At 38.1% G+C, this 26,286-nt stretch overlaps 1 non-coding gene across 1 annotated transcript; it reads right to left on the bottom strand.

The window, feature by feature from the left end:
* Positions 1–24,421: 24,421 nt before the first annotated feature.
* On the bottom strand, positions 24,422–24,497 carry TRNAG-GCC (transfer RNA glycine (anticodon GCC)). Its single transcript has one exon. It is a non-coding gene; the product is annotated as a tRNA-Gly (tRNA).
* Between the last annotated feature and the right edge of the window lie 1,789 nt (positions 24,498–26,286).

The following is a 26,286-nucleotide window of genomic DNA, read 5'->3' as shown; positions in this document are numbered from 1 at the left end:
TAAAATATTTATAAAATACCCTTGATTTTATTTGGATCTTACTTAAACAACCCAACTGTAAAAAGACCTGTTTTAAGTGACCTGGGATATTTGAATGTAAACTGGAAATTAGAAGATACCAAGAAATTATTCTTGTTAATGTTAGATGTAATAAAGGAACTGTAGTTATTTAGGAAAATGTTTATATTTTTACAAGGTACCTAATGATATGTAAAGGGTGAGCTGACATGAGCTCTGGCATTAGCTTTAAGAGTCTTCAGCAAAAGGGCGGGTTTAGTAATAAAGCAAATATGGCCAAATATTCCTAATTATTGAACAAGGGTGATGGGAATGTGGGCAGTGGGGACAGTTTTATAACACCATTGTCTCTACCACCGTGTATATATGAAATTTCTCAAGGGGCCATTACAAGTGTATAGACTTCACTTCAGAATATAAACTGCCTGTCCCAATCCTCAAGGCTCAGCATCTGACCAGTTGCCATACAGGGAAGATAAGCAAACGAAGTGAAGAGGCCGCCTGCTAGAAATAAAGAGCCGTGAAGCAACTGTGACAGTGATAGTGAGCTGGGGTTTAGTGCTTGATGGGCTGCTTGCTTGGTAAACATTCAAAAAAAAAGAAAAGAAAAAGAAAAACTTAAGGTTTGGACAATAGAACACGTTTGTGTTTGGTTGTTGGTTATGTTTCTGTTTTGCAAACCCCTTTCTCCCTGTGTCTTCATGGGATTATGACACCCAATATAAAGCTCCTTTCCCCAATGAATCCGAAAGGAAAAGGAGAATGAAACCATCAGTCCCATCCCACGTGCTTCCGGTCCCTTTTTCATAATACGTACTGCCAGAATAAGCCTTCTAACAAACCAATAGAATCTTATCTCTTCAGTGGCTTCCCAGTGCATGTCAGACAAAGTTCCCATGTCTTGATAAGACACACAAGACCCTTCATGATCTGGGCCCTCCCAAAGATGAGGATCAATTAATTCTAAGAAGGAATTTATCTTCCCAAAAATAAAGGATAAAGATAAAAGGGGTTGTATGTTTGAATACCAGTCTAACAAAGAATTTTATAACAAACAGAAATTAACATTTAGTTTTGAGATATTAGGGCAGCAATAAAATTCAGTTTGGAGTTCTTACCAAACAAACCCAGACTATTCATTCCAAGGAACTACTCAGCATTTAATAGCAAATTCACACTCTGATTTGAAAGGCAAGTGATAAGGTGACTGGCATGTTTCCCAGTAGAGCTCAAGCTCTCAGGCGATCAGGCGTCCCTGATTCAACTTCCCCTTGCAGTGGGACACTCCTGCTGCTTATCAGCAAGGCTGGCAGCCTCTTCGAGACTACTCTTGAGGTGACTGTGAGGATTTTACTTATGAGTGCCAACACTAACTGCCACTGGAGAAAAAGCACAAGACCAACACACAAAGTTAGTTACAAGAATTACACAGGCAGTTCATTACTCACAATACCTTTTGGCATGCCTAGGTACAGTTTAAGGGGGCCCCATCGGCGTGCTCCTCTCGGCTGTCTTTGGTCAGAACTCAGAGGGGTGTGGAGACAGTCCACGTTCACATTGGAACCTGGGCGACTACCTCAGCAGGGGGCCCTCAGCTTTAGTACTTTTTCTGGCCAACACCTTCTAACAGGTGTCAATCTATAGCAGGGGTAGTCAATCTTTTTATACCTACTGCCCACTTTTGTATCTCTGTTAGTAGTAAAATTTTCTAACCACCCACCGGTTCCACAGTACGGTGATTTATACAGTAGGGAAGTAACTTTACTTTATAAAATTTATAAAGCAGAGTTACAGCAAGTTAAAGCATATAATAACAATTACTTACCAAGTACTTTATGTCAGATTTTCGCTAAGTTTGGCAGAATATATCTTTATAAAACAATTTACTATAGTTAAATCTATCTTTTTATTTATACTTTGGTTGCTCTGCTACCGCCCACCATGAAAGCTGGAACGCCCACTAGTGGGCAGTAGGGACCAAGTTGACTACCACTGCTCTACAGGATTATCACCTCAAACCACCTTTTTGGGAGTTCCTCACAGGGAGCCCTTTTTATGTTAATCTACTGAAATGTCACATCAAGCCATTTTTAAGATGTTCCTAGGGAAGCTTCTTGTTTATGTTAACCTACAGAGTTATGACATCAAGCCAGTTCTTATCTATGTATAACTTCACACACACACTAACTGGGCCCTGCTCGAAAGTCAGAGTCTGTTTATTACATCTGCACACACTATATCAATTCCTATCCAGATGGCATAACTTTACTTAATTCCCTTAATTAATTTTAATATTATGTCTTAATTAATTTTATATACCCTCCATATTTTTTATATTTCTATATATTTAATTACTATAACATTATATTACTACAACAGCATAATATTAAAAATATACATATTATCTAAGTATACTGGCAATCTTTTCTTTCTGAACCAAAACTCAAGACTCTACTCTTACAACAGGACAAAATGATTTGATGTTCCAAGTGCCCTGGATACCATAGCAAATATTCTCTTTACATCAATGAAACAAAACCATACAAACATGTTTTTTGAATGGTACAGGGTCACCCAGATTACAAAATTAGATCTCCTTACTTGCAAAAATTGCTTAGTCACTCAATGCTATTCACCATCAATCGCCTCTCACAACAAGCTTTCTCCTATTCCTGAAGATTTAATTGGATTTGAGAAATAAATGTATTTGTGACAAATAATTATATACAATGTACTACATAAATACAAATTATTGAATGGAAATTATTACCCAACAAGGCACTTATTCCAAATATTTGGCTTACTCTTGGAGCTCCTTTATGGTTAGGCAACCACTGTATTCTGTGTTTTCAGTTTATCTCTTCTTGCTGGAAGTAAATTGATGTGAAGCCAAGATTTTATTTACAGACAAACTGTTCTCTCTCTTCTCCAAGTGACTGTATACCTATTATCTACCTGTTTCAATTAAAAATGATTACATGTTGATCTCAATTTTTCTCTATTTCCCTTAAGATTTTTCATATATATACACATACATTTTTTTTTAATTTCTTTATCCCAAAGTTTAATTTCCAAAGACTTAAAACGTTTTTTACAAAAAAAAAAATATGTTTCTTCATAAGAAAAAATCTTCATGGCACTAGATTTGCAATGACTTCTTGGACATAACAGCAAAAACACAGACAACAAAAAATATGTAGATAAATTGACTTTATCAAAATTAAAAGCTTTTGTACATTAACAAACACTTTCAAAAGAGTGAAGAGTCTGACCGGTGGTGATGCAGTGGATAAAGCATTGACCTGGGATGCTGAGGACACAGGTTTGAAACCCCAAGGTCGCCAGCTTGAGCATGGGCGCAACAGCCGTGGGGTCACTGGCTTGCCTGGAACCCCCCCGAACAAGGCACTTCTGAGAAGCAATCAATGAACAACTAAAATGATGCAATTATAACTTCCTGCTTCTCATCTCTCTTCCTTCTTGTCTGTCTGTTTTCCTCTGTCTCTCTCTTTTCTAGAGAGAGTTAAAAGAGAACCCACAGAATAGGAGACAATATTTGCAGTCATTTATTTGATAAAAGATCAATATCCAGAATATTTAAAGAACTCCTACATATTAACAAGAAAAATACAAACAATTCAATTCAAAATTGAACAAAGACTTGAAACCTGAATAGATATTGCTCTAAAGGAGATATGCAAATAATCAATAAGCATGCAAAAAGATGTCAACATTACTAGTCAGTAAGGAAATGTAAATAAAAGCTACAATGAGGTACCACCACGCACCCATCATGATGGCTTTTTTTTTTTTTTTGCATTTTTCAGAAGCTGGAAACGGGGAGGTAGTCAGACAGACTCCCGCATGCGCCCGACCGGGATCCACCCGGCATGCCCACCAGGGGGCGATGCTCTGCCCCTCTGGGGTGTCGCTCTGTTGCGTCCAGAGCCATTCTAGCGCCTGAGGCAGAGGCCACAGAGCCATCCCCAGCACCCGGGCCATCTTTGCTCCAATGGAGCCTCCCTGCGGGAGGGGAAGAAAGAGACAGAGAGGAAGGAGAGGAGGAGGGGTGGAGAAGCAAATGGGCGCCTCTCCTGTGTGCCCTGCCCGGGAATAGAACTCAGAATTCCTGCACGCCAGGCCAACGCTCTACCGCTGAGCCAACCGGCCATTTTTTTAAATGGAAAATAACAAGTGGTGAGGATCTGGAAAAACTGGAACCCTTGTGCACTGCTTGTAGGAATGTGGAATGGTATAGCGATTGTGGAAAGCAGTTTGGCACTTCCTCAAAAAAGTGAAGAATAAAATTACCATATGTTCCAACAACTCCCTTCTAGGTATATACCCAGAAGAATTAAAAGTGGGACTCAAATACTTGTACACCTATGCTCATAGCAGCATTAGTCACAACGACCAAAAGGTGAAAACCCAAATTGCATCCATAGATAAATGGATAAAAAAAACTCTCGAGTATACATACATACATACATATAAAGCAATATTATTCAGCCTTTAAAAGGAAGGAAATATTTTTTAATTTTATTTAGAAAATTAAATTTAACAGGGTGACATTGATTAATAAGAGTACATAGGTTTCAGGTAGACATTTTTATAGCATTTGAACTGTTGATTATGTTGTATACCACCTATCACCCAAAGTCAAATCATTGTCCTTTATCATTTATTTGTCCCCCGACCCCTACTTACCTTTCCCCCTGGTAACCACTTCACTTTTACCTATGTCTATGAGTCTCACTTTTATATCCCACCTATGTTGAAATTATACAGTTCTTAGCTTTTCCTGATTTATTTCACTCAGTATAATGTTTTCAAGTTCCATATATATTGTCATAAATGGCAATATGTCATCATTTCTTATCTGGATAGTATTCCATTGTGTATATGTACCACATCTTCTTTATACAGTCCTCTCTCGAGGGACACTTTGGTTGTTTCCATGTCTTGGCCAGTATGCTGTGATGAACATGGGGGTGCATGTGTCTTTACTTACCAATGTTTTCAAGCTTTTGGTATAAATACCCAATAGAGGAATTGCTGAGTCATATGGTAGTTCTAGTCTTAATTTTTTAAGGAACCACCATACTTTCTTCCATAATGGTTATATTGATTTGCATTCCCACCAGCAGTGAATGAGGGTTCCTTTTTCTCCACAGACTCTTTAAGACTTGTTATTACGTGTCTTGTTGATAATAGCCAATCTAACAGGTGTGAGGTGGTATCTCATTGTAACTTTGATTTGCATTTCTCGAATAACTAGTGAAGATGGGCATCTTTTCATATATCTGTCGGTCATTTGTATGTCCTCTTGGGAGAAGTATTTGTTCAGGTCCTCTCCTCATTTTTTAATTGGGTTGTTTGCTTCTTTGTTGCTGAGCTTTTGAATTCTTTATACATTTTGAATATTAACCTCTTATCAGGGCTGTTGTTTGCAAATATCTTCTTTAGTTGGCTGTCCATTTGTTTTGTTGTCAGTTTCTTTTGTTGTACAGAAGCTTTTTTGTTTGATATAGTCCCATTCATTTATTTTTGCCTTTACTTTCCTTGCCTTTGGGGTCAAATTTATAAATTGTTCTTTGCAGCCAAGGTCCATGAGTTTAGTACCTATGTTTTCTTCTATGTAATTTATTGTTTCAGATATTATATTTAGGTCTTTGATCCATTTTGAATTAATTTTTGTGCATGGAGACAAACTGTAGTCATGTTTCATTCTTTTGACACATGCTAAAATATGGATGAAAACTGAGGATATTATGCTAAGTGAAATAAACTAGCCATGAAAGGATAACTACTATTTGATTCCACTTAGATGAGGTACCTACAGTAGTTAAATTCATAGAGACAGAAAATAGAACAGTGATTACCAGGGGCCAGGAGAGGGTGGAATGGAGAGTTATTGTTTAATAGATATAGATCATCTATTTGAGAAGATGAAAAAGTTCTCAAGATGGACAGTTGTGATGGTTGTACAACATTATGGATGTATTTAATGCCACTGAATTGTATGTATGAAGTGGTCAAAATTTTTATGTTATGGTTATTTAAAAGTGGTAATTTTTATGTTATATGCATTTTATCACACTTAAAATAATAACTTTTGTTTCTTAAGAACCTGGTCTTTGTGCAACATCTTTGGTGTTCTAAATGAAGTCCAATAATGCTGAATAGTAGATACCAAAAAATATATATATTTATATATATGTATATATATATTTGCTTCATAATTAATCAACTGGGACATTTCTCAGTTTACATTACATTGGTTTTACATGCACAGAAATGGGAAAGGAAGACAAAAAAATGAAGGAAACCTGTACTTAGCACTTACTATGCCCCAACCATTGTAGAGGTTTGATATACCCTAATTCACTTAATCCTTGAAGATTCATAAAATTCAAAAGAACTCATCATAATCAGGACTCCAATTCAGTGTTTTTTGTTCACTTACTGTCCATATTTTTACATATTATATCATCTTCATAATTATCAGAAAGCCAACATATGAAGTGATTTTAAGTAGATGTGGGTCAGTTTCCATCTAGTTGACTTCTGTAGTGTAAGCCTAGCCCCACTGGCAACCACAACCACACGATTCCATGTGAGGCTCCATGAGATAGCTCTACAACAATGAACTTCTAAGGACTATCTTCAGAGCTGCACCCTAGCACTAAATAAGCAATTAAAGTGATTTCTTTTATCAGTAGAACCCTGAGTGCGTTTAATTGTTCACTTTTGTAGTCAAGGTTCCAGGTCTGGCTTCCTTTCGTTGTGGGGGTAGAAGTAGGATGACAGTGAAGACTTATCAAAGATTTTTGGATCAGAGACTATCTTAGTCAGTTCAGGCTGTGATAACAAAATACCACAGACTAAGTGGCTTAAACAACAGGCATGGATTTCTCACAGCTCTGGAGGCTGGAAAGTCTAACATCAAAGTGCCAGCAGATTTGGTTCCTGGTGCAAGCCTACTTCCTGATTTGCAGATGGTCACCTTCTCAATATGTTCTCACATGGGAGAGAGAGATTGAAGGAGAGACCCCTCCGGTTGCTCTTTCTTTTCTTATAAAGAATTTAATGCATCATATAGGCCCTATCTTCAAGACTTCATCTAATTCTAATTACCTCCCAAAGGCCCCACATGTTAACCATTCTATTGGGGGTTGAGGCTTTAATATTTATATATTAATTGGAGGAGGGGGCAAATTTAGTCCATTGACAGAGACCCAAATCAAGAAGATTGGTTGGCCTCAATGATTGCCAAAATCATTAAAGATTTCAAGAACAGATTTCAAGAGATTCTCCCAAAGATAAATTGAGGACTTGCCTTGGAGATTGAATTGGGGGAGGAGGATACAGGGAGGAATATAAGGACAGTGGGGTGAGGTGATAACACTAACTCAGGGACCAGAATGTCTGGCTTTGTGGAAATTTTCAGACTCTGACTCCTACAGTTTTCCAGTGTCGCACCTGAGAATCTCAGTGCCGCAGCCACTGCCTCCCTAGCTGAACAGCCTGTGTGCCTGTGGGCATGTATGCACTTACATAAAATATGCAAGGATGCGTGGATAGATACTCAATGCATCGTAGTAGTGGAGATGTGCTGTTTTTATTTTATTTATTTTGTTGATTACCAATCATTTCTTTAAAGTGGGTTTTTGATGCTTTAATCAAGTGATATTAGATTGCTCAATGCATGTAGAACTGAGAGTATTAATGACAGTAATAGTTGTCAGGAATGATTTGATCTCAAGAGTTCCAAGACTTAGGATATCTTTCATACCAAGAATGAGAGGGAAATATAGAGTACTTAATAAATTATTTAAAAAAAAAAAAAAAGAAGAAGATTGGTTGGGCAAAACTGGTACCCAGCATATGATTGTATTTGGAAATATGGAAGTAAATACCTATATCTTGAAGGTTTCATCTGTTTGTATCAACACCCAAACTGCCTCCCAGTGTTCTTCAGATTGAATGATTCCACTTTCTTTAACTTTTACCTATGAGTCAACTTGAAATAAAAACAAAAGCATTAAAGAGAACCAGGCGGCTTGAATTCAAATCCCAACTTAATAGACTTATGATCTTGGCAAGTTATCTCATCTCTTTTGGTCTCAATTTTATGATCTATAAGATGACAGCTTGCTAGAGGAAGTGTAGCATAGTTCTAGAAGCAGCCTGCCTAAAAACAAATACTGACTTCTCAACTCACTAGCTGTGCATCCTCAGGCAACCTCCTTACTTTCCCTGTGCCTTAGTTTGCAAAGCTGGAAGATAAGAAAAATAATAATATCCAATTATTGTGTTAATGAGGAGTAAATGATTTAAAGCCTGTAAAACCCTTGGAACTATATCCAGTATATATTAAGAATTAAATAAAAATTAACTTTAACTCTTATTATGTGTTCAACTTCTTTTTAAAAATAGCCCCAGACATTTAAAAACATTTCAGAAATGTTTTCTTTCATAAATCTTACTGCCAGAGAAAACTGAATCTTGTAAACACAGCAACACACCATAGTTTTGCCTTTGACAGCTGGACCTATTTAAAGTAAACATTTAATGTAAATTCTTTTAATAGAAATTTTAAAGAAGTTTAAAGTTTAAATGATTTTCTATGAAGCTAATTATCCTGAAATCAGCATTCCTGCTTGCAAATAGAACAAAATATAAGTGTTTAAAATGTGCAACCTAAATACCTTAATTTCTTTGGAAATCTTACTTTTACTTCATATCCAAGCTCCATTAATAAAGAGATATTGCCTCAGAAGAGAATAGAGAAGCCACACAGCTATTATGTGTTCACATGTTGTCGGAGTAAAATGTTCTGTCTGAGATAAGTCACTGCAGGCCTGACTGATTCTACTGTCTATAAGGAAATGATGAGAAATGGGAACCAATTCCACAAAGACGTCAAGGATTGAGCAATGGAGAGAATCGCTATTTTCAACCAAGGTTTTCCTTCTTTCCTCTCTGCTCTACAGCCCTACCCCTGCCCCTATTCCTGCCATGGTTTCCAAAGCTGCATTCTCAGTAAAAGCTTAGGTGAAATGAAAGACAGAACTACAATTACATGTGAATTAGGAAAATTGGTTGTCCATTCTTTTTTTTACTGCGTTTATTGAGGTGACATTTGTTAATAAAATTATATAGGTTTCAGCTGTCCAAGTCTATAACACAGGTGTCGGGAACCTTTTAGGCTGAGAGAGCTATGAATGCCACATATTTTAAAATGTAATTCCATGAGAGCCATACAACGACCCGTGTATGTTACACATTATCCAATAAAAATTTGGTGTTGTCCCGGAGGACAGCTGTGATCGGCTCCAGCCACCCGCAACCATGAACATGAGCGGTAGGAAATGAATGGATTGTAATACATGAGAATGTTTTATATTTTTAACGTTATTATTTTTTTAATTAAAGACTTGTCTGCGAGCCAGATGCAGCCATCAAAAGAGCCACAGCTGGCTCACGAGCCATAGGTTCCCGATCCCTGGTCTAACACATCATCTGTATATTTAATTGTGTGTTCACCACCCCAGATCTCCATCTATCACCATTTACCCTCCCCATCCCCTCTTCTACCTGCTCCCACTCACTTTTCCCTCTGAAGATCACCATACTGTTGTCTGTGTTTATGAATTTAGTTTTCTTATTGCTTAATCCCTTCACCTTTTACCAAGTCCCCCAATACCCCTCTCCTCTGATAGACGTCAGTCAGTTTTCTGTGTCTGTGTTTCTACTTTGTGTATTTTGCTCATGAGATTCCACATATAAGTGAAATCATATGGTACTTATCTTTCTCTGACTGGCTTATTTCATTTAGCATAATGCTCTCCAGGCCCATCCATGCTGTCACAAAGTGTAACATTTCCTTTTTCTTCACAGTGAAGTAATATTTCATTGCGTACATATACCATAGCTTCTTTTATCTACTCATCTACTGGTGAACACTTGAGCTACTTCCAAATCTTGGTTATTATAAATAACGCTACAGTGAACATAAGGGTGCATATATTCTTTTGACTTAGTTTTGGGGTTTCTGTGAATATATTCCTACAAGTGGGATAGCTGGCATAAGGTAGTTTCATTTTTAAGTTTTTGAGGTAACTTTATAATGCTTTCCACAATGACTGCACCAATTTGCATTTCCACCAACAGTGCATGTGGGCTCCTTTTTATCCAAGTCCTCTCCAACACTTGCTGTTTGTTGATTTATTAATGATAGTCATTCTGACAGGTGTGAAGTGATATCTCATTGTGCCTTTAATTTGCATTTCTCTGATGATTAGTGATGTTGAGCATCTTTTTATATGTTTATTGCCATTCGTATGTCTTTTTTGGAGAAGTGTCTATTCAGGTCCTTTGCCCATTTTTTGATTAGATTTTTTGTTATTTTTTGTATTGAATTATATAAATTCTTTATAAATTTTGGATATTAACCTTTTATGATATCTACTCTTGGGGTTGTTCATTCTCGATGTGTACATTCCTTCAGTTGGCAAATCACAACACCTAACTTGGGTCCACGAATAGATTCCATGGTTTCTTTTTGTGGCCACAAAGCAACACAAATGGCAAATCCACCAATTTTCTCAGGCTCCTTAAGCTCCTTTGTGTACAAATATTCCTTAAGAAATATGCAAGAAGCCCAGAAATAATACTTGGGGGGAATCTCAAAGATCACTATTTATCAATAGATGACAGATTGTTGTTGACTCCTTTGCTCTGCTCAAGAATGGGACATCTCTCTATGTAGCTGTAACTCAGAACTAGTTCCAACTTAGATTACTGGATCCTTATCTTGAATTGATAAGTTTAAGTAAGGTTAGATGTCTATATTTACCAATTTGGGTTCCCACTTCAATTGACATTTTATTTATTCATGACATGTTCCACCTTCATCAGATCTTTTGCTTCCACCATAACTCAGACAAAATAACTCATTGACAGGGTAGAACCAATGAGTCAACATGGCTGGAAGAAGTTGGGAGTCAGAACTAGAAGGAGATGATTCATCAACATAAGTGGACTCACTTAAGTACTTGTTAAATTTTCTCATGTTTTATTCCATAAAGAGTTACAAAGAACCAGTGAAAACACATTGGCAAATTGAAATTTTAAATTTCTAAGAAGGTCTCACTTGATCTTGTGGAATATAAAAAGAATGACATGAGCATGTGGAGCCTCATAATGTTAGCTGACCCTAGTTCATTGACAAAATCAGTTGATCTCAATCTGACTCATTCTGGGCAACAGCACTCAACAAAGTATCAGGGAGTCCATTTTTACTTATTTATTTATTTTTGCAAGGAAAAAGAAATAGAAATAATTTTATTAGTCATGGGTAAGATTTCATTACAGTTCAGATCAATTTTGGATGCTTTAAATGTATATTCTGCTTGATTAATATTAACAAGTAAATATGGATTGCTATAGCTTAAAAATTTGAACACATTTTCTACTTGGGTTCTCCTAAATTGAATTCCCCTTGCTATATGAAAACATCAAGTAAATGGGGGGAACAAAAACTTTAAAAGGCTTATTAAAAATATCAAAATTCAGTACAAACTCAAATATAAGAATTTTAAAACCATTTTTTAACCTAGCTCAATATAATCTTCCCAAAAATGCAAAATTTAACTATAAATTATTAACCCTGGGTTCAAGAAACATATCTGCCCACCTTACCAGTTTAGAAGAATAAATATTGTCATAAACTCCAAATACGTTGACGTACAACCTATGCGTCCATAATGTCAGGGGTCCCCAAACTGCGGCCCCCTGAGGTCATTTATCCGGCCCCCACCGCACTTCTGGAAGGGGCCCTCTTTCATTCGTGGTCAGTGAGAGGAGCATAGTTCCCATTGAAACACTGGTCAGTTTGTTGATTTAAATTTACTTGTTCTTTATTTTAAATATTGTATTTGTTCCCATTTTATTTTTTTACTTTAAAATAAGATATGTGCAGTGTGCATAAGGATTTGTTCATAGTATTTCTATAGTTGGGCCCTCTAACGGTCTGAGGGACAGTGAACTGGCCCCCTGTGTAAAAAGTTTGGGGACCCCTGCATAATGTCATAGGATGGTGAAAGGGGCTAAGCTGGAAGAGAAGAGACAGAAGGAGTTTTTCCCTGTTCTTCTGCTGTGGCCACATCACTCACGTTAGTTGCTTCTTAGAATTTTAAGCTCAGGAGTTTTTTAAAACTCAGTTAACTACTTTAAAATGCAGATCCAATTAAGCTCTCATCCTTGGTTACACTGAGCCTGTTTGCAATTCCCTCTTAATATCACATTTTTCTAGATATCTGCTCTGATTACCCAGCCAAAATACATTAATTCCTTCCTAATCAGAATTCATAACACTTGAGAAACACTAATGTTGCCTTTCTCTTACTCTATGTTATAGTTATTTGTTTCTGTTCCTGAAAGCAGGAGCCATGTCTTCTATTTAAAATAAAAATGTATAATGCTTATGCATAGCAGTCACACAAATATTAATTGAATAAATGGTTTTGCGTCCTTTTATTTTCCTGTCATGTATCATTATCTGGAAAGATCTCTACACATTCTAATGCAGAGGAAAGATTGGCAAGAATCCAAATTTCTTTTTAATATACTTGCCTTCCTACTTATATCATACTTAAACTAATTATCAAAAAGCTTAATTTCTGAGAGTACACAACTGTGAAAAGGATGGAGATATACCAGACAAATGTTAAATGAGTAGCAAGAAGAAATTATTTTGGGGTCTCTCCCTCTCCAGAGTGAAGTTTTCACTGCCAACACATCAATTGCTGCCATTTGCAAATAATACTACTGTATTGTTGGGGAAAACAAAATGAATTACAAATAAATGTAACCTCAAAGTAAAAAAAAAAAGTCATTTTGGAATTAAAACTCTTCCTTTGCTATTTTAAGTCATGTTACCTGGGGGAAAGACTGTAGTGGAGATTTGCTTTAGGATTTATTGGTCTCAGGAACATCAGTAAGGGGGTGAAGAAAGAAGGATTGAACATAAGGAGAGATTAAACTGTGATACAAAAACAACAGAGGTTTCACCAAATGCCATAGGGAGACCGGGGCTGAAGTGATCCTTCAGGATTGGCCCAAACTGAGTCAAGGAAGCCCAGGCACTTTGCACATCACCTAGGTCCTAGTCATTGGGTGCAGGCTGCTTCTGAACAAGGACTATAGGTTTGAGCAAGAAAGCTCCCTTAGGCTGAGGACAGTCCCCAGAGACAGACTTGGGTGAAAGCTGTCAGCAGCCAATACTCCTGGGAACTGAGGAAAAGAGTACCTCAGTCTTGAAGTGGGGCTTTCAGTACTGCAACACACTATTCAAGCTAATCCACATATATGGCCAAAGAAGTGAATGTGTAGAAAAAAATCAGTACTGCTATTTAACCAAGAAAGTCAAGTCACTCAGTTATGGATATTTTTAATATTATTTTGGATGATTATTGAGAAAATAAGGTATTTAAAATACAATTTTTTTTTTTTATCAAATAACTAGTTATAGTGGAAATATCATCCCATATAGTGATTTAGTTAAATAAAATAAAGAAAAGAATATTTGGATCCATTGCTTTGTCAAAAGAGATTGATAGAAACAGATACTCCCCTTTTCAGCTATATGACATATTGCTTATACTGAAACGAGATGAAATAGCATTATAGTTAGGAATATAGGTCCTAGTGGCACCTGGAGCACAGTAAATTCTCTTCAATGATAGTGAGAAAAGTTAATATTACTATAGAGTACTTAGTAATATTGATCAGTATAGACATTCTTAAGAACAAATGCCAAATGCACACAAACCCCCCAAAATTGCTACTATCTACGTACAGTGTGGAATTATTACTCACACAAAATAGCTTACATATTTTTCTCATGGAAAAATTAGTTTGAGGGTACTGATGAGCTATCTAAAAGGTTCCCCCAGTATCAAATACCCTAACATGCTTGAGTTAGCTCAAATTAGTGCAGTAACTATCATCCTAAAAGTCAGAGTGGTCTATCATTAGAGCCCTTAGTCTAAGACCCGAGACATTAAAAATAATTATCCTATAGTCAGAAGAATACTACACAAACAGAAATACCAACAATTGGAAGCTAAGCAAGAATAATATCATGGGGGTGCTATACAAAAGTAGTTAAAACACAGAGTGCAGACTGGTGCCAGAGGGGAAGAGGGTTGTGGGACTGCGTAAAAGAGGTGAAAGGATTAAGAAGTACCGATTGGTAGTTACAGAATAGTCACAAGGATGTAAGTGGAGCATAGGAAATATAGTCAATCATACTGTAATAACTATGTATGGTGTGGGTACTGGAAATGTCAGGGAGAACACTTTGTAAAGTATTGTATATGATTGTCTATACTTTTCTGTACACCTAAAACCAATACAAAATAATATTGAAAGTAAACTCTGATTGAAAATTAAAATAAAAGTAATTAGGAACGGGAGCCCTAAGTCAGACTAGAAAAAAAAACATCTCACAGAACCACTTTTTTGGTATGTACATTTTTAGGACCAGTTAATGACCTTTTCTGAGCTTTAGTTTTCTCATACACAATGAGTAATAGTACCAGCCTCATTAAGATTATAGTGCCATCAAGCAAAATGGTAGACCAAGAGGACCCAGCACTCATTTCACAACAAAGACAATTTAGGCAAGAGTAATGATTTTTTTTTTTTTAAAGTTGAATAGACCCTTAAAAGAATAGATGGGAGATGTTGGGCAAACAAGTGTGTTAGGCTTGCTCACTTGTAATTTGCCTGACTGGTGCATGAGCACTGGGTGGCACCACATGTGCATAGTCTATGTAAGGCTGCGGGTGCTTGCCCTCAGGGCAGCAGACTGTAAATTGAGGATTGCCTGCTGCCATTGGGAGGGGCTACTTTTTGCAATTGTTTGCCTGAAAAGCACCCCCTCCCCAGCCTGTTGCTTATTAGGAGAGAGAGAGAAAGAGAGAGAGAGAGAGAAGCACTTTTCCCTGTCTGTTTGCTTGTCTGCCATTGCAAACTAATAAACGAAATGGCCCTCCATTTTCTGGCTCCACAGTCCCTTTACCATCTGCCCAAATCCAATGTGAACCTGCATGGCCACAACCATGGGCCTTACAGGTAATATGCTAGTGAGCAAGAAACCTTTGATTCTAGGAAACTTGGATAAGTCAGTAGCTTTTTGAGCACTGAATGAGTGGGTTTTGGAGCCCAGTGTGTGTTTTTACTTGCCCGTGGGTGCAATCTAGGATTAAAGGTAATGGCCTACCAGTTCTTGGCTCTGTTGTTTCATTACCGACTGTCCAAATCAAATACAAACCTGCACTGGCCAGGCAGCTGTGATGGTGGCCATGGCTTCTGGCCATACAGTTTATTACCCATCTGACACCATTTATAATTATTACATTATTGACTATATTCCCTATGCTGTACTTTATATCCCATTACTGTTTTTATAATAAGCAAATTGTACATTTTAATTCCTTCCCCTTTTTCACCCATCTCCCAAAAATTCCTTCCATCTGGCAACCATCAGTTTATTCTATGTATTTGTGAGTTTGTTTCTGTTTTGTTTCTTCATTTATTTTGTTTTTTAGATTCCACATATAAGTGAAACCATACAGTATTTGTTTTTCTCTGTCTTATTTCACTTATATCCTCCAAGTCCATCCACGTTGTCATAAATAGCAAGATTTCATTCTTCCTTATTGGCTGAGTAATAGTCCATGTATATATATATGCACCACTTCTTTATCCAGTCATCTACTGATGTACACTTAGGTTGTTTCCGTATCTTGGCTACTGTAAATAGTGTTGCGATAAACATAAGGGTGCATATGCCTTTTCAAGTTGTTTTAATTTTCTTCTGATAAATATCTGGAGTGAAATTGTTGGGTCATATGGTAGTTTTATTTTTAATTTTTTGAGTAATGTTTGTAATGTTTTTCATAGTGGCTGCACCAATTTACAATCTTACAAACAATGCATGAGGTTCCCTTTTCTCCATATCCTTGTAAACATTTGTTGTTTATTCTTTTATTGATGACAGCCATCTGACAGCTGTGAGGTGTTATCTCATTGTGGTTTTTGACTTGCATTTCTTTGACGATTAGTGACAATGAGCATCTTTTCATATGTCTATTGGTCATCTGTATGTCCTCTTTAGAGAAATGTCTATACAGGTCTTCTGCCCATTTTTTAATTAAATTATTTGGGGTTTTGTGGTGTTAAGCTGTATAAGTCCTTTAGAAACTTTAAATATTAACTCTTTATCAGATGTATTATTGGAAAATATTTTCTTCCATTCAGTAGGTTGTCTTTTTGTTTTGTCTATGGTTTACTTTGTCATGCAAATTATTTTTAGTTTGACATAGCCCCATTTGTTTATTTTTTCTTTTGTTTCCCTTGTCAAAGAGACATATCCAAAAAAAAATACTACTAAAAGTGTTGTAGAAGAGATTACTGCCTTTGTCTTCTTGTAGAGGTTTTGGGTCTTACATTTAAGTATTTAATTCATTTTTAGTTTATTCTTGCCTGTGGTATAAGAAAGTGATCCAATTTTGTTATTTTGTACGACTCTGTCCAGTTTTCCCAACGCCATTTATTGACAAGACTATCTTTACCCAATTGTATATTTTTGCCTCCTTTGTCATAGAGCAATTAACCATGTAAGTTTGGGCTTATTTCTGGGTTCTCTATTCTATTTCATTAATCTATATGTCTGTTCCTATGACAATATCATGCAATTTTGATTAGTATAGTCTTATAGTATAGTTGACATCAAGTAGCATGATATCTCCAAGTTGTTCTTTTTTCTCAAGATTTCTTTGACTATTTGGGGTCTTTGTAGAACCACTTGTCTTGATTCTTGATGGCTTTTATAGACATTCAATGGAATATCGCTGAAAATAAGTTGTCCCTAAAGGTGACTCTCCTGTTTCTCAAGATTATCCTGTACATTTTGACTTTCTGGGTTTAATTCAGCCCACCACTGAGAGCCTTCTTCTTTCTGGGAACATATTCAACTATTGGGGAGAAGAAAGGATATAATTTCTCACATAGTCAATGAACAGAAAACAATATTAGTGTATTTACAGGATGTTTCAGCAGGAGAAAGAGAAAAAAGCAGACAAAAATTAAAATTTTTTTTAAGTGTTATAACTGCTCCATAAGATCATTGGTTCTTGGGTTATAGAGGAAATATTGACAGAATTTGAAAATTAACTGATTGTTATCAAAAAATTATGCAGATAATTTAAAAACTGTTAGGCAACATTCACACCCTTTAGTTCCCCTAAACCAATATCCTGGAAAGAGTTAAAATTTACCTTTGCATTATCAGTGAAAGAAAGGTCACAGAATTCTTGTGACAGACATATTTTTAAAAATACATAACTCACTACTTCATTTTCAGGTGGCAAGAAAATGTGAAAGTATGAGAAGTATTTTTTAACATTTTTAAAATTCATTATCATTGCATTATAATTATAAATAAATTAAAACAAATAGTATATCTTGCAGAAAGGAAATGGGAAATGAAAGAACATTCTCTTCTGGTATATTCTTCCTGCTGAGGTAGAAATTAAGGGTATATTTTTTCCACAGCCAGGTTGCAAAGCTGCTGACTTTGTTGTAAAAATGTGTGACATAGTATATCTACCATAAAAGGTTAACTGTTATGTGTTAGGATTTTGTTGTTCAATTAGATCAGCAGTTCTCAACCTGTGGGTCGTGACCCCGGCAGGGGTCACGACCCACAGGTTGAGAACTGCTGAATTAGATAAAATTATTGCATTCTAAGGAGTCTTGGACTAGTTTAATTAGTTTAGAGCCCAAGTCAATAAAACCAATAAATTTAATCCCTATATTGTTCAGCTACTTAGGCACTGTTTCACAAATACAGCTTGCTCCCTTTACCTTGACTTCACCTTGACCAATCTTTTCAATAATATGTGTTAAGGTTAAGAAGTAACCCAGTAAGCAAGTACAGACCATGCAACAGAAATTCATTCACCATAACTGGAAAAGCATCTCAAAGCTGTTAAGGAAGGGACATACTAAAGGTTAGAGCCATAGAACAGTAGACTTAGAAGGAACTTTTGGATCATACTGTAGCCTTCAATTGACACATACCAAAATCAGAGAAGTTAAATAATTTGTCCAAGGTAAGTGAGTGGGAGCACTTGAAATCAAATTTCTGGTCATTCTGAGTATTACGTTCTCAACTGTAAGATACATAGTCTCACCTCATTGGGTGATTGTGAAATTTAAATGAAGTAATGTGGTTGAGTGCACTATTTTAAAGGTACTGAAACAATGCAATAAAATGTAAGGCAGTACTATTTAAGAGTGGCATAAGATCTTGTAAAGAAAACCTGAACTCAAGTCCTAATTTAACCATTTATAGGATGACTTTGGCAAGTCTCTTCACATCTCTGAGTCTGAGTTTTTTCATCCTCAGAAAATAAAATAACAAACTACTCTGAAAACCTGGTATTTGGCAAGGATCAAATGAGGCAGATAATACACTGTCAAGGTCAGAGTGAAGTGTAAAGTGCTATGGCAGTGAAACACAAATATAACTAATGTTCTCTGTGGCTTAATCTATGCACAGTACTGCAAGGAAACAGCAGTCCAACAAATAATACACTGTTGTAAGTACCCAATCCACAATTCCATGTGGTTTCATAGAGACACCAAGTCCAGATGAGTTTTGAAGAGTTTTATTAAAGGAGGAAATTTATTAAATATGCCAGTTGCATATAGCTTACACGGGGCAGCGGTCCCAAATCGTGTGTCTCTATAATATTCTAGGGGCTGGTTATATACCCTTAATTATACTTGGGCAGGGAAAAAGCCTGACATCATGGCACAAGCTTATAACCTTTGTTTTCACCTACACAGGTTTGGGAAAAGGATGAAGGGAGGGGGGATGGGACACAATTCATTAGCAAGTTTATAACATCTGTCTATAGGATTCATAAAAAATGTTTCTACACATTAAAACTTATAAGGTAACACAATGGTAAAAATGTCACCCTACATATTAAAAGATATTCCTATATATTCTAGTGTTCACCTGCCATTCTTTGGTTCAGAGATATATATACATTAACTACATGCTTTCAGGAGGGGGGTTAGTTTCCATTGGGACAAATGCCTGTAAATGGCCCATCAATATAAGAAAAAGTTTCTTTTAATCTCTTTCTGCACCTGGCTAGCTATTCATCTATTTCCTTAGAGCTGTGGGGGGAGGTCAGAGAATCCAACTCTCCTTCCCTTCTGCATTGACAATACAATGCTATCGGCCACCCTGGTTTGATGCTAATCACACAGGTAAAAAGATCATTTACAAAATCTCTCTGCACACCTAGCCCAAATTAGTAAAATGTTCTTTAAGCTTTCTAAAATATTAATATTAATTCTGTAGCTTTTGGTACCTTACAACAACACGTGCACACATACTTGTTATTGTCTCTTTGCTTTTTTAAAATTCTATTTTAGCCATTCTAGTGGATAAGAAGTGGTATCTCAATGTCATTTTGATTTGCATTTCCCTAATCACAAATGATATTGAGTCTTTTCATGGTCTTATTGACCATTTGTATGGTATTTGGAGAAATTTCTATACAATTCTTTGTTTTTTAATTGGATCATCTGCCTTCTTATTGGTAGTTGTAAAAGTACTTTTTATGAACTGGATACAAATTCCTTATCAGCAATAATGATTTGCAAAACTTTTCTCCTATTCCAATGGTTGTCTCATTATTTTCTTGATGGTATCATTTGAAACACAAAAGTTTTAAATTTGGTGAAGTTCCAAATTAATCTGGTTTTTACTTCTGTAGCTTGTGCTTTTAGTGCCTCTTTTTTAATTTTTGTGCTCATTTAAATATATGTACACAATACAGAGAGGTTTAAAACTAGCCCAGAGAAGAGGCATTCCTGCTCCAAAACTGTCCTAGCCACACACTTGATCTTGGCTGGACATCAGGGACAGATCAGAACTCTGCACTAGGTGAATTCATTGATTTCCATGTTCTCCCATCATTCCACCCTTCCACTCCCACCATATTCCACCCTTAGTTTTTGCCCAAGTTCCTTTTAAAAGATTCCACCATTATCACAACTAAACTAAAAATGCTACATTTCTGCCAGCATATGTTGGGAAGCCAGTATGCTCTCAGTGATCAGATATATTTGTGACCCACTGTTGGGCAGATAAAATATATTATGCTCACTTTGTTAAAGATGGCACTGCCCACGTGGAAGCCCGTCACCCAGGTGATAATATTAGTTACCCTTTTCACTTGGGATGGGCATGATTATGTTAATATGTATTGGAGGAGGGCTTTCAAGTCAAAAGGTTTTAAAAGGAAGAGAGATCACGTTGTTCCGGAAGAAGAGTGATTACATTCTAGGAGGATCCCATGCTGTAGGAGAGCAGAGAAAGGCCACGTGGAGGAGAGGAGAGGCAGCCAAGATGGCAGAGTGCTGAAGGAGAAGCCAGGTTGTGCAGAGTTTGTATAGAGAGAAGGAGATGGGAAACAGGCGAATAAGTCTGGTGAGCTAGAAACCTTTGATTCTAGGAAACTCAAATAAGTCAGTGGCTTTGGGAGCCCTGAATGGAAAGGGAAGTGTTTCCTCACTGTGTGTATTTCTTGCCTGCCAGGTGCAAGCTAGAATTAAAGCTAATTTCCCACTAGTTCTTGGCTTCATTGTTTTATTACCGTCTGTCCAAATCTAATGAGAACCTGCACCGGCCAGGTGGTTGTGATGGTGGCCATGGCTACTGGCCTTACATTTGGCGTAGTCTGTGGCAGGATTTGGAGATTGGTATGAAGCTGTCACCCTTGAAGTGCATGGTAGAGAACTGGTTGCTGTTATGGTTCCCCGTGGCTGTCCTTTTGGGGACCATAGACTGGCTGACTTTTACAACCATGCATGAGGAAACAGAGAGCTCTGTGGAAGAGGCTGTCCAGTACCTGCAAACTGAGCAGTAGAAAGAGCTGGAGCAAACGTGGGAGAAAGAGATGCCGACCCTGGAGCTGGAGCGAGCACTGGAGGAGGTTGACCAGGTTCATGACATTTGCTTGGGAATGGATCAGCTACTAGAGAAGGATTCACAGGTTCGTGAGTTGCAGATTTCCCTGGACATTGTGGAGAGCCAGCAGTGGCAGGAGGCCAGGGCTGAGACCAGAGCCAGGTTTGCAAGGCCCTCAGAGCAGAAGGCAGCAGCGGCCTGGGGTTCGAGCCCAGTGGTGGGAGGGAGCTGGTGTTTTCAGTTCCTCTTTGGAAGATGAGGAGAATTGAGTTGAAGTTGCGATCTGCAGTCTCCAGAAAGTGAGAGCCCAAAAACAAGAAGTACCTACTACGCCCCGGTAGGTCTGCATTTTGGGACATAGGGCTGGATGCCATCATGCTCTTGAAGCAGAGATGGAAATGCTGATTGCCACATGCTCCTCTTTGGGACAGTGTAAGACCTGCCAGGATGGCAGGGATAAAGGGGGTGGCTGAGGCCCCATGTGCATGGACTGATTCCTGGACTACAACCAGAGTGGGCACTGGCTCCTTTGTTGGATGGACTTACAGATTTTGGACAATGTGAAATACCCTGATGGGGGTGGGGAACGGATTTGCTGGAGGCCCTTCCCCTGCCCTGAGAAGCTTTTCCCATGGCTAGAAAGAGGGCCGAAGACATTTTTCACTTTTGGCAAAGTGCTCAGAGACTGGTGAAATGTACCTTTGTAATTGTTGAAACTGTATGATTTGTCATATTGTTGTAATTTGTATAATGTGCCTAATTTCCTTGCACAGAGATGCTAGTGGTATAGATTGTGGGTAGAAAGTGAGCATAGGGGTGGATTGTTGGGCAGATAAAATATATTATGCTCATTTTCTTAAAGATGGCGCTGCTCATGTAGAAACCCATCACCCAGGTGATAATATTAGTTGCCCTTCTTGCTTGGATGGGCGTGATTATGTTAATATGTGTTGGGGGAGGGCTTTCATGCCAAAAGGTTTTAAAAGAAAGAGAGATCACGTTGTTCCAGGAGAAGAGTGATTACGATCTAGGAGGAGCCCATGCTGTAGGAGAGAAGAGAAAGGCCACGTGGAGGAGGCCAGGAGAGGCAGCCGAGATGGCGGAGTGTTGAAGGAGAAGCCAGTTTGTGCAGAGAGAAGGATATGGGAAAGAGAGGTAATAAGTCTGGTGAGCTAGAAACCTTTGATTCTAGGAAACTCGGATAAGTCAGTGGCTTTGGGAGCCCTGAATGGAAAGGGAAGTGTTTCCTCACTGTGTGTATTTCTTGCCTGCCAGGTGCAAGCTAGGATTAAAGCTAATGGCCCACCAGTTCTTGGTTCCATTGTTTCATTATCATCTGTCTGAATCTAATGAGAACCTGCACAGGCCAGGCGACTGTGATGGTGGCTGTGGTTACTGGACTTACAGTCACCTTCAATTAAAAAGTTCAAAAGGGCCAGTATAGAAAGTATGGACCTAGAAGAGGCAGAACTGGGTAGAATCATGACTGTTCTTCTGTTTTTGAATGGTACTGTGAGAGACTGCAAGCTGGCAAAGCCCTTATAGTTCAAGACTTAGCCAAAGGTTAAGCTCCGCCCCACAACTCCATATTGGCTATCAAGCTGAGTATTTGTACTCGTCCAGTTCCCCCACCTCACTTGCTTGATTAAGTTGCTAAAGTTAGTTTTCTGTTACCCGTTGTTTTGTGAAATTAAGATACTTTGCTTGGTGGAGGGTTTTCTCTGCTTGGGAGATTTCCTATTGTAGCTCAGAGGGGTGACTTTGTATCTAAGCTTTCTTTTGTTTTGTAAAATAACTCTGCTTTGCACTATAAAAATAAAGCTTTTGGAGAATGCAAGCAGCTCTTATCGAAAAGCCTGCAGAGAGACCTCCCAATCCCATCCTTTTTTCTCTGTGTTTTTTTTCTCAATCCTCCACGGGTCCCACTCGAAACCTGCAAAATTATTGGCTGCACTGGTTCGTGACAGGATACCAAAATTGCAAAAAATAACATCAAAAAGCCTTATAGAAAAGTCAGAAAAGTAAATATAAGAACTCAAAAATACATAGTGATTGCCTGATTTGTGGTGATGCAATGAGCAAAGCATTCAACCTGGAATGCTGAGGTCGCAGATTCAAAACCCCTGGCTTGCCCAGTTGAGGCACATACTAGAAGCAACTACTACTATGAATTGATGTTTCCTGCTCTTCCCCACTTCCCTTTCTCTTTGTCTCTCTCTTTTCTCTAACAATCAATAAATAAAATCTTAAATAAAATAAAAAAAAGAAATGCTGGTGGTGGCACAGTGGATCAAATGTCAACCTGGGACACTGAGAGGATGGTCCCAGGTTCGAAATCCAAGGTTGCCGTTTGAGTACGGGCTCACCAGCTTGAGTGTGGGGTCCCTGGCTTGAGCAAGGTGTCATTGGCTCGGCTGGAGCCCCCTAGTCCAGGCACATATGAAAAGCAGTGAATGGATAACTCAAGTGCTACAACTACAAGTTGATTCTTCTCATCTCTCTCCTTTCCTGTCTGTCTTTCTCTACTCTCGCTCATAAAAAAAAAAAAAAGTAGCGATCCATGCTCATTTTTCAAAGGAGCAGATTGTTCATCATACCTTGAGGATATTAGTAGGTATTATCAGTCAGTACTTCTTTTCTAAAGTAGCCACAGGTTAGCACTGCATCTACCTAAAGAAAGATTGGGGTTATCTTAGCATTCTAATGCCAACAACACAGAACTGAACTAAACTAGAAAGTTTTAGTCCCAATTCCCTGATAATATAAAAGAATATTTAATTGATCTAGCCTGGTCAAGTTACCACCTCTGCTGCAATCCAAGTTTGTACATCATAGAGTACAAACACGGCTTCTTCAGTAAGCAAAGCTGAAAACATATGTGAGAATAGGTTACATTAGAGTCACTGCCTGGTGGAAAGAATAGTGGTAGTCTGTCAGGTTACATAGTATCTGAGCCAATCTACAGTCTTTAAAGTTGAGATATATATGTATTTTTTTTCTTCTTCTTTTTTTTTTTTTTTTTTTTTTTTTGTATTTTTCTGAAGCTAGAAACGGGGAGAGACAGTCAGACAGACTCCCGTATGCGCCCGACCGGGATCCACCCGGCACACCCACCAGGGGGCAGCGCTCTGCCCACCAGGGGGCGATGCTCTGCCCCTCTGGGGCGTCACTCTGCCGCGACCAGAGCCACTCTAGCGCCTGGGGCAGAGGCCAAGGAGCCATCCCCAGCGCCCGGGCCATCTTTGCTCCAATGGAGCCTCAGCTGCGGGAGGGGAAGAGAGACAGAGAGGAAGGAGAGGGGGAAGGGTGGAGAAGCAGACGGGCACCTCTCCTGTGTGCCCTGGCCGGGAATCGAACCCGGGACTTCCGCACGGCAGGCCGATGCTCTACCACTGAGCCAACCAGCCAGGGCCGAGATATATATGTATTTTTAATGAGCCTGTACCATTAAGAATCAATGGGTTTTTCTCTGACTTTGGTACATACACATACATATTCCTATAGATCAATTAAATTACCACTGCAGTTATGAGAGTAAAATACAATGTATATCAATGCTTAGTTCTTTCTCTAAACACAGTGAATTCTTCTATAACACAAAATCAACCCAAATTTTGAGAGGTTTTGTGTTGTAAAGTTATACTACATTTAACTTCTTCAAGTGAATAGTTTCAAATTGTATTTTCAACTGGGAGCATGGATCCGTGGTTAAAAACAGGAAGTCTAATGAGTAAACTTGAAACCAGTGAAAATACAGAAGATAATGAGGGAAATTCAGAAAAAAACAGAAATTGTCTACAGATCTGACAGTTATGGAGTGGTTCCTAGGTTTTCCCACATGAACCTGGTGGTGAAGTATGATTGCCATATCCTGTCACACAGGCAGTAAGTCAACAGCAGGCAAACAGAGGCTTTTCTCACACACTAATTTAAAGTGTTTTCCTTAGTATTTTGGAGAGTTAAGTTTTGTGACCTTTGCTCAAGAAGTCCTAGAATAATAATTGTCTGAGAACATAATGCTAGCATAATTCTTTAAAAACCAACCTTGCAAGCCCTGACCAAGTAACTCAGTTGGTTAGAAATGGCTTGATTGACAAGGTTGCAGGTTTGACCTCCAGTCAGGGCACATACAAGAAAAAATCAGCCCATGAAGTCAATAAGTGAAACAAGAAATCAATCTCTCTGGCTCGCTTCCTCTCTCTCTACCCCTTTTCTCTTTCTCTAAGAAATCAATAAATAAAAACCAATCATGCAAGTTTTAAGGAAGAGCACCAGAATTCAATGAAAAGAACAATCAAAAAGACTAAATAGGAATGAATTCAAGTTCCCCTCAAAAACAATGTTGGAACCCCCTTATATACTAGTAGAAGCTAGAGTGGAGCAGAGGGTGCCGAGCAGAAAAGCTTCGTGTCAACTCATTTTTATAGCTCCAACAGAATAAACTCCTGTTTGGAAGAATGAAGTTAATGAGACATTTTTGTGCTTGCATTTGAATTAAAACATCAGTATCAGTAATTTGGCCATTTGCTCAGTTCTTGCTCCCTATATTTATGATGGTGTATTTGATTGGAAAATGATGGTAAAAGAATTTTCACTGAGTTGCGGCCTGTGTTCCAATCTAAGACAAAATCTGTAAAAAAAAAAAAAAAATTACAATCATAACCTGAGCCATCGCAAACCCCGAAAGCCCAAGCAATTTCTGCAAAACTCGCCAAAAGCCCACTTTCTGAGAGCTTTCTCCTGATTCTCAAAATGTGTTCAATGCAACTAATCATATTCCATATTATCTTAAAAGTGTGTTTTACCCTTCTTTTTCAACAAGTTCATGATGACATGGAACATTTTCAACCACACAGATGTAAGCTGTCTTAACTAGAAAAAAAGTCCTGGTCAGGGATAGAATGCTCCTTTTCATCTTAAAGAACTTTTTAAAATCAGATGTGATCTGGCTGCTCAAAGGCCTCCTGGGAAGACGCCAGGTTCTCACTGAATGATGTAAAGTTGTGAAGCGAACGGCTTCTGGAAGGGTTAGATGTGACGACTATGTCTCTCAGCCAGGGCAAGCCTACTTGTCCCAACATGACGGAGTGATCTGGCAGATCGAGGCATTTTCTGAGATGCTTGCCTTCCTCTGGGATCTCATCCTCGGAGAAATTCCATCACCCTCGAGAAGGTTCGGGAAAGTTCTCTCACAAACTGCA

The sequence above is a fragment of the Saccopteryx leptura genome, chromosome 8 (genome assembly GCF_036850995.1).
Source record: "Saccopteryx leptura isolate mSacLep1 chromosome 8, mSacLep1_pri_phased_curated, whole genome shotgun sequence".
In the NCBI taxonomy this organism is placed as follows: Eukaryota; Metazoa; Chordata; class Mammalia; order Chiroptera; family Emballonuridae; genus Saccopteryx; species Saccopteryx leptura.
The sequence above is the reverse complement of the archived record's forward strand: the minus strand, read 5'-3'. Positions and strand labels throughout refer to the sequence as shown.